Raw genomic sequence first — 13,675 nt, 5'->3', positions numbered from 1 at the left:
GATAAGACTGACACTTCTTCAAGTTGTAAATGCAAGAATGAGTAATTTTTAACATAAATAAGAATATGCCCTTCTTTTTGACCTAAGTTACAATCACAATTTTCAGTAAATATTCTTTCACTTAATGGAATTTTCCATTCTAGAAGATTTTAGAGTCAGAACCAACAAACACACACACAGATATATATATATATATATATATATATATATATATATATATATATATATATATATATTAAAAAACATTAAAGTTTGTTTGCATGATATTTCACAAATTAATATCTACATGATCAATAAACACATAATGACAGATTCAACAACAACAACGATAATAATAATAATAATAATAATAATAATAAATAGTACAAACATCACATAGTATTCAGTATCCATTGTACGTTTACCGCTGATTTGGATTCAAATTGCACATCAAGCAAGTAAGTCAATTTCAGTTTGTTTGTAGCTGGTTTCTTTATGTAGAAATTTGTAGCTGGTTTCTTTATGTAGAAATTTTTAAGCTCTATCTGAAACCCTGGGAATCCAATAATTTTTTGTAAATCTAATCAGCGACATAAGCAATGTAATGAATTTTCAACTACTGCACTAGAGCTGAAATACTTATCTGAGTGCAAATATATTAACCCCATGGGTGAACAAATCTGGTTCTCTAAACAGACAATTGAAAAGCGGATGCTTTCTATGCATGTGACCAAGTTATCTAGTATGTATAGGTGTTGTCTTAAGACAGTCTGCCAAATAAAAACGAAACAATTCCAAACCTCAAGATGCACTCAGATATTCTGCTCTTGTATGTTACTCAATTTCTTAACTAAATACAAAAAGGAAACACCAGTCCAGCATATAGTCAAAATCTATTTCTAAGGTCAAAACTAAACGATTCATTTTTATATCTATGTCAGTTCTTTCAATCGGGAAGGTAACATTTACAGGATTGATTTCGAATCTATGCTGGTTCTATCATTCGGTAAGGTAAAAACTAAACGATTCATTTCTAGTATCCTAGTATATAACTGATTATGTTAAGATGTATGTGAAGCGAGAATTGGTACTATGAAATGGCTGGGTCGCCCTGCATTTTTTAGTTTTCACATTCGAGACGCAATGAAGAATTTATCATGCAAAAGAATATTTGATTACATATAAAAAAAAACGTAGAGGTTTTTCCTTCATGCTGGCATTGGCAGAATGCCCTATCTTTGTTTAAAATAGATTGTAGTCTCTACTCGTCTTTTCTGATCCAAATAATTTTATTCTCTTTAATCCGGTGCACAAAAGTCAAAGCCTGTTTCATCACCTGTGACAATCTCATTCAAGCATTTCTGGTCACTTTTCAAATTTTGCGAGGAGGTGTTTTGACAATTTAACTCGAGTCTGGTTTTGATTAGACATCAACAATTGCACGACCCATCTAGCACAAACCATGCTGAATATCAAATGATTATTCCGTATTTTAAATATAGTTGAGGAATAAATGCCTCTGTGTGTGTGTGTGTGTGTGTGTGTGTGTATATATATATATATATATATATATATATATATATATATATATATATATATATATATATATATCACCTGCCATGGCTTTGCGACCATCTTTAAAACGATTAATTCACCTCAAATGTGCAACACAATTACATCGAATTACCTCCAAAATCTGTATCTGTCTTTCATGATATTAGTCCAAGACTACAATACAATATGCTTGAATTACAAATCACCGAAACCTTTTTTGTATTCTACTCAGAATGCAGTGACAAAATGTAACATAATTGAAAATCATGTTTTAGTTTATGAATCACATCTTGCAACTGTTGCATTAAAAGCATTTGTCATTCGTCTAGCGCAGTGCATAAATCTACCACGTACACCGACCATTTATTGTGAGTTGTGATCATATTTTGAGAATGTAGCGTAAGACTTGCTTTAGTTTAATTAATGTTTCTAGTATTATTTTCATTTCAACGGAGTAAGGTATTCGTATTGCTAGTCACCTAGATAATTTCGAAATCAATAAAACGGTTGGTAGTAAATTTGTAAAGAATGTAGCAAAAACACACCGTGTACTTTATTCTAAAGAAGTAATATGAGTAACCAATTTAAAGTCACCCTGTATTTTCCATGAGATATATCTGGTATATTCTGAAGAAAACGGTGTGTTATTATAAGATTGTATCTTACACGAACTTGGCAATGTTTGTAGATCAGAGGCTCATCCGATTAATCTCCTGGAAAGACGTTTTATTACCTATTCCTTTAATTTTGTATTCTGGAATTGGTGTCCCATACATGTGTTCAGTCTGTGTTTCCGTATCTCACAGAGATTCGAACAACTTAAGTTATATCTTTATGTCCGAGCGTAAATATTTTTAGACGGATTGAATCCAATATAGATAAATCCCAATTCGTGTTGAATATCATTCGTGCCGTAAAGCTAAAAATACGTTAAATGCGTTAAAGAATGGGCATGTAATTAATACAAAACAGCATTCAAGGGTTTGTCCAGAGGCTGGGGAAATAACTCGTTTGACATGTCTGTGGTAGATGGCCTCGACGTATCACAACACCTAAACTCACTCGTTTTCCTTCCGCGACACAGAACAAACACGTATGCAGCTTTGAGTATGCATCAACCCGATTTTCTATCACTTAGGTCATCTCCTCCATTTGCAGCTCATGATTTGTTGTCTATGTCCACTGATACAAAATAAATTACATTCTGGACATTATTTATTCTCCGTTCATATAGGTGATTTAGACTAAAGTCTGTTGTTTAATTTTAATTTAAAAGTATCAGACTGAATGTTTTCGGTCTATTGTCTTCTGACGACTTTAAATATTATCATATTTCCGGTTTTAGATCTAAATATTTACCGTTACCCCACCCCCAAGTTTTAATACTGTGGCATTACAAGCTTGTTTTTTCTTGTGAAACAAGTATTTACTTCTATTAGGCCTTTCCATTTGGCTCTCAGTTCTTTAATTTACAACTAACGTGCTTATTTTTAGCATTGTTGTATTCAAAACCTAGGGACTTTTAATCACCAAATGGTTATGATTTATGTATCCCTCTCTAAGGAAAATGTGATTTGATTATCATAAGCCCTACGAAAAGAGGACTTTGAAAAATAGAATCTCATTAAAAAAAAGAATATTCTTTGCCAGTCATGAGAGCTTTGCTCTATAAACGTGTGCAATGGCTCTTTTTAAAAATTGTCTATATTATTTCATATGCTGTTTGAAGCAAACTGTTTTTGTTTTTGTTATTTTGGCTTCATATTGTCCTTTTTTCAGTTCTCCATGCTATTACTGGCTAAAGACGATACATTCCGTATTAGTCACACAACTGAAAAACTAAAATACTAAATAACCAAAGAATCCAAGACGCTAACTTTTGTATCACTGCATATCGCAACAATATGTTTCTTGCCAGAAATACTCTCTGAAAGTATCAGAAGCTCACAAGTAATTTTGAATACATTTCTGGCTCAGTAGATTTCAAGCGTATACTTGTCGCTTACGAAATTCTCTCTGTTTTTCTCCAACGGCAATAAATCGGTTGTAAACTGAGAGATACTGTCAACACAGGAACAATAAAACATGTCGGGATTTTGCTGTGATCTGGCGAGAACAATTGACATTTTACATACTGCGTAGAATCAAACAAGATTTATGAAGTTAATCTTGTAGGATAAAAATGAAGATCATCAAGTTTTAATTCATAACGATGATGACATACATACATACATACATACATACATACATACATACATACATACATACATACATACATACATACATACATACATATATACATACATACATACATACTGCTGCAGGAGCATTGTAGATCTGCAAATATATAGCCATAGGAATTAGGGAAGGATAGTAGACATTGTTTAACTATATTATTTTATCATGGAAAAAAACTTGTTGGAAATGATTGGTTCTAAAAACACAAATATTTGCTTAACATATTTTAGGCATCAAGAAAAGAGTGGATATTTTCTTTTCCTCCGTTAATATAGGATATAGTTCATCGTATGAAACCAAACATATACAGATTTTGGTGTGTGTGTGTGTGTGTGTGTGTGTGTGTGTGTGTGTGTGATTTGGTCGCTAAGATGTCACAGTTTATAGTGATGACTAGTACTGGGGCTTCATGCCGCAGACATGTAGCATGATATCCCACCCAGTCGCATTATCCTGACACCAGGCCGACCAGTCCTAACACTAACCTCTTAATCTGAGCGCCAAGCCAGGCAGCTGTTAGTACCATTTTTGTAAGTCCGAAATCGACGCTTAGAAGATTAAGTTCACTCTTCGACACAACACCCCCACCCCTATTTTGTACCACTCTTTAATAGGCTGATCATATAAATATACGTGACGTAAGAGAACAATACGATTGGTTGACCGATTATTTGATAAACTGTTCGATCCTATCTGAAAACAATGCAAGTCCGATTCAGAATGCATCACAGCAGGTTTTGACGTTGTTGTCATGAAAGAAAGGGAAATAATCGGCGTCTGGTCCGACTTCGTTATCAAAAATAAATTTTCATGTCTGAAACGTAAGGCAGTTACTTATTATATGTTCTAGCTCACAAGAATTCGTTTCTTTTCTTGCAGGCTCAACTTTTGTAGGCACACACAATCAAACGTCATGTGGCATGATGGGAAATCTTATAAATATACGAATATATTTCTCACATGTGAAAATATAGGAATTTTAAAAGCATGAAATTATTTCGCCAATACGTCTCCATATTTCAAACATAAGTGTGCAATTAATTAATACAATCCCTTTTATATATCCTTGATAATTACATTTAATGTACGCTAACTGATTTATAAGTTCTGATGCACGAATACTATGTAACTGGCCTTATGGACTATCACGGACTAGCATGGACTAAACATGCCAACATTCTGAATGCACTATTTGCACTTTCAGGAAAACGTTTATTTGAATGAAATAACAGGTAGTTAGCGACCTTTTCAGACCTGGCAAAATCACAACTTTTTGCTTTGCTAACTGATGCCAAAGTCAAAACTCTGAACTCAATACACTTTCTGTTCGTGAGATAACGCTACACTCAGTACACGTGTTCTGTTTATGAGATAACGCTACACTCAGTACACGTGTTCTGTTCGTGAGATAACGCTACACTCAGTACACTTGTTCTGTTTATGAGATAACGCTACACTCAGTACACGTGATCTGTTCGTGAGATAACGCTACACTCAGTACACGTGTTCTGTTTATGAGATAACGCTACACTCAGTACAAATGTTCTGTTTATGAGATAACGCTACACTCAGTACACGTGTGCTGTTCGTGAGATAACGCTACACTCAGTACACGTGTTCCATGTTGGATTTAACGTTACACTCAGTACACGTGTTCTATGTAGGATTTAACGCTGCTTTATATGGACTACTTGTAGCGTTCTTCACTTGTCAACGAATAACTAGAAAATCCAAGAACAATACAGAACTACATACATCTAAACTGAATTAATATTGCCATGTACACTTTGGAATCTAACACGAGTGTCAGAGACTCGTTTGTATTTGAATTTTCACGACTGATAACAGAAGATATTGAATCTACTGAGAATGAGAAAGTTTAGAATTTGACGCATTTAGAGCAAATCATGTCATATATTTTTCATAACTGACCAGTCATCTTGTTTCAGTGTATGTGCTAATTAAGTTCATTAAATCTTTAACGTTTTCTGAATTTTGTAGAAATCCATTGTACTAAATCACACACTAAGATTGACTAAGACTATATTACCTATGTTAGGCAATACGATGAAAATCAGCTTTGTTTGTTACATTTTCTGGGCATAGTTGCATTTGAACTTTTATTGCAAGTGACCTTTCCAGGATTGACAGAATCGCGCCTGTTTGTTGCCTCAGAAAGCATGCAAGCTACCAAACGATCAATGAAATCAGAAGAATTAATTGGATAAATATAGGTGCAAGCATCAAAAGACTTACACGATATAGACTTATCTTAGAAATAACTTTTAACCTCATTGTTATTTATAAAATCGATCATACCGTTTTTTTACGGATCTAATTAATGGTATTTTGCTTCCATGAGAAATATTTAATGGAAATTTCAGACTGCACAAAACACTACTTAGGGGTTAGTGTGAAATCAGTCCTGATTGTTACATCAATCTATTGTTACAAAAGCACATTTTAAAGTTTACTGGAATTCATTCGGAACATTCTTTACTGTCGGACTTCACAATAATGTAAGTTACTTTTAAAATTTTCGCATTGTAACTTCGAGAAACATGTTTTTGGTTGATTTTAATAAACTTGCTGTATTTGCTTCTTTCTGTAACTTCGTTTATGACTATCCAGTCGTAACCATATATATATATATATATATATATATATATATATATATATATATATATATATATATATATATATATATATATATATATATATATATATATATATATATATATATATATATATATATATATATATATATATATATATATATATATATATATATATATATATATATATATATATATATATATTGAAACAATGCTCAAGATCCTTTTGATGTGTTCGTTAACGGGAATGTCGTTTACTCCTCCATCCCTATTTATACGCCTTATTCTACAATCCATTATAGTAAAGCATATGTTATGGTGTAGAATATCTACCGATACATTCGAAGAGGAGATATTCAACTGATAATTTTACGACGAATGATTATCGTCATAAACAGATCTTTAAAGAGCTTAGTTTAACACAAACGCTTTTAAAAGAAAAAGATTATTGGAGAGATTAAATTTGAAAATATCACATATACTACAGTTTTGTAAAATCGTATATATCAGGTATAGTTGCTACTCTATAACAGAACGATGAGCCATCAATGTGGCGATAGATAAAATAACAATGAGCCATCAACGTGATGATAGATAACAACAATGAGCCATCCATGTGGCGATACATAACAGACCTGTAACATAGGTTATCATGAACACTATTCATGTTAGCATGAAATAAACGTTAAGATACAAAATTCCAAATCAGTTTATAAACTTTCCAGCTTCCAGATACCATGTATTACTGCTATGCGTAAGCGGTCTTCACGATGGATGTCAAGCGACATTTTATAGAGTTGATTTAACGCTAGAAAATGGAGGTAATGAAAGCAATCTTATTGCCCATGGTTAATGCGGAAGACGAATCATGTATTGCCAGGAAGATCGACAAGGTATTCCAATAAAATAAGAATTCCACCAAGATATAAAAATTTTCGTTCCTGGAAGTTCTGTTTACATGTGATGATGATCCTCATCAGCAGGATAGTACCACGTGATTCAATCATGTCACCAAATTCTGATCTTTCTCACCGATAAATTTAACATGGTTGCTTAGTATTTGTACTAAATTCCAACTCTCTGACTCGTTCTCGAAACATTTAACTCAATATCAAGCAGAAGAGCAATGGCACATACGTATATTTTATTACTTTTTTCGTTATTTGCATATTGTCGCCAGTGGCCGATACACATAATAGTAATGCTCCGTTATCAGTCTCTGAACATGAAAATGCCAGTCGGAATATCCTCGTCCTTTTCCGTTGTTATGCATATCTATATTTTGCGTATTATTATCATGATTATAGTTTGTAAAAATAATGTCTAACATTAAATACTACCATTTTTTATGATTACACATTAAGATGTTTCATATTCATCAACACAGGAAGTTGTTATCTGTACTCTTATTCACGTAATCATATTCACGTCATTCTGACCCTAAAGTCGCATGTTTTCTTGAAAGGACAGGCTGACCTAGTTTTGGATTGGATGGCGGATAAAGTACTTGATCTTATTTACAAGTCTGAATGCACTGTAAATAAATTATCGACAGTCTTTCTGTTTAAGTAACTGCGTATTAGCTTTCTGTGTAAGAAACGTTTACCCGAAAATTAGATATTCCTTTAATGAATATCAATCTTAAAACATTGAGTTGTGTCTGCTTTAGGCGATTCATTTAATTCAATTAAAAGTGCTTCGACAATACAAATCTAATTGCTTTGAATTCATTTAAAGACATTTTGGATTATATCATTGTGATTCATTTATGCTTTATGTTACATCAGTAACATAGTGAAATCATTCGGAATAACACTGGAACTAATTTTGATTACTGGATGCTTTTGGAGTTAATAGAACATTGAGGACACTGTATGATTTCATTCACCACACTATAAGCTTATTTGTATTTATTCACTTTGTATCTTAGGGAAATAAATTATATTTTCAAATATACAAAGCTTGTTGGCTTTTCGCTCTTTTTGTTACTCAGTTTATGCAGCTAGATTCGCAAAACCTTTAAGTCGAGTAAGAAGCCTCTGATGAAATTTGTTGCCATTGAAAGCCATATTCTGATATGCTATCGTTCACATGGGACGATATGAAGGGAACACTCACAATATGAATGGCATCTACCTTCGCTGCCGTAACATATATGGTAACTCCGCCAGAATCGAATCACCAAACACATCTAAATAAAATATAATCCTACAACTACATCCGAGGTTACTTCACCACCTGACGGAAATGGCCGAGCGATGCTCAGATTGGTTAAAATGTAAGTGATTTAAATAAATTTGCAATAAAATACTTAGGATGGACGTGAAACACACGTATCAATGAGAAGTATTTATGTCGTAGAAAAAACAATCTGTATGATTCAACCCGATTGTACATGGACCCTCGTATGAACAGTATTAATCACTAGCGTACTAACAGGCAGGCGGAGGCGAACTCGGTGCGAGAGGTCTTAGGGCGCCAAAACAGCTGCGAATTATTGCAATGTGATGCCAGAAAAAGCCAATAAAATAAGTAGCAAATGCTATAGAAAATAAAAGCAGTAAAGCAACTACGCAAGAAATAAATTAATTAAAGTTATTTTAACAAATTTAAACAGTAACAACAGCAAATGCCTATTGAACTGGTATCATATTCGTGCCCTTCTTTGTAACATTTGAAACTGTAATACTCATCAAGTACGTAATACCTCAAGTTTGAATAAAACATTTTGTCAGATGAATATGTCATTATAGCGACACAATATTGTGTCGAAAGAGAAAGAATAATGAGATCAGCGACTTGATAGTGTTATTATATATTTATTTAACCATTTTTCTTTGGGACTCACGGTATTAGTTTGTGTTCTCATAGTAAACCTATGCCAACACTATGATATTACAATTTAAATAAATTTTGAGTTCTCGTGATCAAACCTATATTTATCAGTATGCAGAGAAAACCATATGAGCCGATGCATTTTCTGGATCTATGTATATTTGGAACATGTTCTTTCAATTGCACATCAAACATTCAGGTACTAATTTCAGTAATGAGTGTTCCAAAATTAAATCTGTTAAAGAACTGGCAATCCATCAATAAAACAATGTCTCTGTTCTTTTTTCAGTTACAGCTAGGATAAGCTCTTAAAAACGTTCTTTTTATAGAGATATGTCTTACATTATCAACCAATCCTGACCAGCCAAACTCATATATACTCTGTTTTATCTTCACCCATTTCCAGTCTGGTTCGCAATTTTCCACACCATTTGTATCGTTAGTCTTTTGATGGTGCTACCTATTGGATTCAAGGGAAATAACTGAGTTCCATCACCTTTGTGATACGTACTCAGAAGCATACGACTTCATCATCAACAGAGGAGATGAGTGAAAGTTGCATGTGGAATACCGTATTTGGAGAAGAAAAATTACAAGCTTTTATTATAATATACAACAATAACATCATTGCTTTAGGTTATAATCTCGCTACATGAAAAGCGCATTTTCTGATTAATGTTTCACGCGAATGCAATACGAAATTATTCATACAGGAGACGAAATAATAAATAGATAATTACTTATTTCTCCTAAGACTATGAGCTGTTTCGACACAAACTCAACACTGTACTGTATGGCCAGTCCCTGACTAAGATGCTATACAGATCAGTTCCAGGTGAAGGAATGTAAGTCATTATATGTTTACGGAGTCAACATTGACTGCATCATTGAATGGATCAGCATGTGTACATACAACATATTCTTGCCAGCTGGAAAATGGATCAAAAGGAGGGGAACTGCCAAAAACAATTAGTTATCGGCATCGGCACAGTGATTAATCGACCTAATTATGTTGTATAACTATTCTCTTGTTAATAGATTTTGTCATAAAAATATATAAAAAAATAATTCAAACTAGATATCACACAAACTATACACATCTGACTAAAAAAAGACAAATTATACACATCTGACAAAAATCAGACAAACTATACACATCTGACTAGAAATCAGATAAACTATGCACATCTGACTAAAATCCGAAAAACCAAACACATCTGACTAGAAATGAGACAAACTCTACACATTTGACTAGAAATGAGACAAACTTTACACATCTGACTAGAAATCAGACAAGCTATACACACCTCACTTAAATCAGACAATATAAACATTCGACTAGAAATCGACCAAACTATATACGTCTGACTAGACATCAAACTATACGCATCTGCTGGATATCATACAAACTTTACGCATGTGACTAGACATCAGAAAAACTATACATATATGACTAGACATCATATAAACTATACACACCTGACTAGACATCAGACTATATACATCTGACTAGATATCAAACAAACTATATACGTCTGACTAGACATCATACAAACTATACGCATGTGATTAGACATCAGACAAACTATACACGTCTGATTAGACATCATGCAAACTATACATATCTGACTAGACATCAGACAAAGTATACACATCTGATTAAACAGCTGACAAACTTCACGCATGTGACTAGATATCAGACAAACTATACACATCTGACTAGACATCAGACAAAGTATACACATCTGATTAAACAGCTGACAAACTTTAAGCATGTGACTAGATATCAGACAAACTATACACACCTGACTAGACATCAGACTATATACATCTGACTAGATATCAAACAAACTATATACGTCTGACTAGACATCATACAAACTATACGCATGTGATTAGACATCAGACAAACTATACACATCTGACTAGACATCAGACAAAGTATACACATCTGATTAAATAGCTGACAAACTTCACGCATGTGACTAGATATCAGACAAACTATACACATCTGACTAGACATCAGACAAAGTATACACGTCTGATTAAACAGCTGACAAACTTTACGCATGTGACTAGATATCAGACAAACTATACACACCTGACTAGACATCAGACTATATACATCTGACTAGATATCAAACAAACTATATACGTCTGACTAGACATCATACAAACTATACGCATGTGATTAGACATCAGACAAACTATACACGTCTGATTAGACATCAGAAAAACTATACGCATGTGATTAGGCATCAGACAAACTATACACATATGACTAGACATCAGACAAACTATACACGTTTGATTTGACATCCGACAAACTATACACATATGACTAGACATCAGACAAACCATACACATATGACTAGGCATCAGACAAACTATTCACATCTGACTTGAACAGTTTAACTAGTGATGGCTGAATATTTTTTTAAATTATGTATTCCGAATCGATCTTGACTAAACTTATATCGTTATTTTAAGTATTATTATAATTTCAAATTCTGTGATATTAAACTTCGATAAAAGTAACGCATGAGGTTTACCAGAAAATTAAAACTTATGTCTTATCGTTATCATCTTTGTCATCATCATTATTGCTGTTATTGTTGTTGTTGTTGTACCCATGACAAATATAAAAGCATGTTATTTCACAATTAAATTATTGTAGGATAGATAGAAACATAAAAAACATTTGGTGGTATTGTTTTTACAAATACTATGCGGCCTTACCCTTCTAAAATATTTCACATGACAAAAACATTTATACCACCAGTACAAATAATTTCATCTGCTCTCAGCAGGAAATTATCATAAAGAAATTATGTTCTTTAATATATCGCACAAAGCTGAAGAAACTATGAATGGAGATTTCATGGATCTGATATTTGTAAAAGATTCTGCGCAGTCCACCATAACTGCAAATACCTTTACACCTCTCGAGTTCGCCCTAAACATCGCTGAATGCACAATATAAACACCATCAGTACCAACACCACCACCACCACCACCACCACCAATAATAATAATAATAATAATAATAATAATAATAATAACAATCATATTACAAATTACTACTACTACGTATGCTAATAATTATATAAAATAATAATAAGAAGAAGAATAAGAATAATACTAGTTATCATAATAATAATTGTTATTGTAGATCACCAGCCCAACACACATGTAGCTTAACATGTGGTTTATTATATCATTATATGCGATATAGTATTACAGTTTACATGCACTGTACACGTATTAAATGCATGAATCTTCATGCATGTCGATCTTCTTAAAGAGTCTTAAAATGGCATCATTTCCAACATGTGTCTAGTTTAATGCATACCAAGTTATCTGTTAACATATGTGGTCCTTTTATTCAACCTAATTTTCCAATATTTACAAAAAAAATCTTGCTAAATTTGGCATTAACCTACTATTATTAGTCATGTGTATATCTGACAAAAATTTGTTGATGTCTGGATTTTAATAAATATTATTGGGTTCTCCTTAGTTCAGTATAAATTGGTCATGCCAGAATAGTGTGATACTTTTTTTCTATTTGTGTTTCTTATCAGAAATAATGAGTCTTTATATCGAGTAAATTCATATTTTCCTATATTTGTTCTAAACGGTAAACTTCCTCCTCAAAGTAAGCAAATATTTATCCTCTAAAATAATTTTGCAGTGTAAATTTGCCTTTACAGTTTTAACCCCATTCCAATTTGAAATTGTAATATAGTCTTTGCAATCCGCTATTTGGCATATTTACAATTCGAAATCAATACTAAAGGATTAAAATATATTAAGCGTTTATCAAGTGTATTCTTCCAAATTAATAGAGAGTTTCTGAATAACGTCATATATCGCCATATTTGTGATCAGAGGACAGATTTACCGTTGACTTTTTATGGTGTGTGGAAGTTTTGATACATTCACTGAATCTCAAGATACTTTTAAAAAACTTATATATATAAACAGAACGCAAATCAAGCTTTTTGTTAGTATCTATATTTGAGATTTATAAGTTGACTTTCCTTCTGTATGCCTTATTAAAAATAGTACATTTTGGTGATCGCGTATAGAAGAAACTGCCATGTTGTCCTTCGTCCAGACAAATTGAGAAGAATATTGTCTGCTAGTGACCTGATCGGGAAGCATCCATCATAAAATATGCACGTGGCCTGTTTATTGACAGACCCAGTATAAATTTATAAAACCTAATGTTAACTGTTTCTATATAGAGTGATTCATGGAAGCCACATAGTTCGGTTCTGTAGTCAAAATAGTCGCAATTTTGTCTCAGATATGTGCAACAAGGTGTGCATCAGTACTTTGTCAAATCTGGATAAATTTCTCTTCAGTGTGTGCATAGTTTTTGCTGCGTGACAGACCAGTATTGTTTGACACACGTGGCAAGAATTTGTTGAGTGGAATATGAAGCCCAA

The sequence above is a fragment of the Sinohyriopsis cumingii genome, chromosome 4, assembly GCF_028554795.1.
Source record: "Sinohyriopsis cumingii isolate HCF-2022 chromosome 4, ASM2855479v2, whole genome shotgun sequence".
Classification (NCBI taxonomy): domain Eukaryota; kingdom Metazoa; phylum Mollusca; class Bivalvia; order Unionida; family Unionidae; genus Sinohyriopsis; species Sinohyriopsis cumingii.
Note: the sequence above shows the minus strand (reverse complement) of the source record.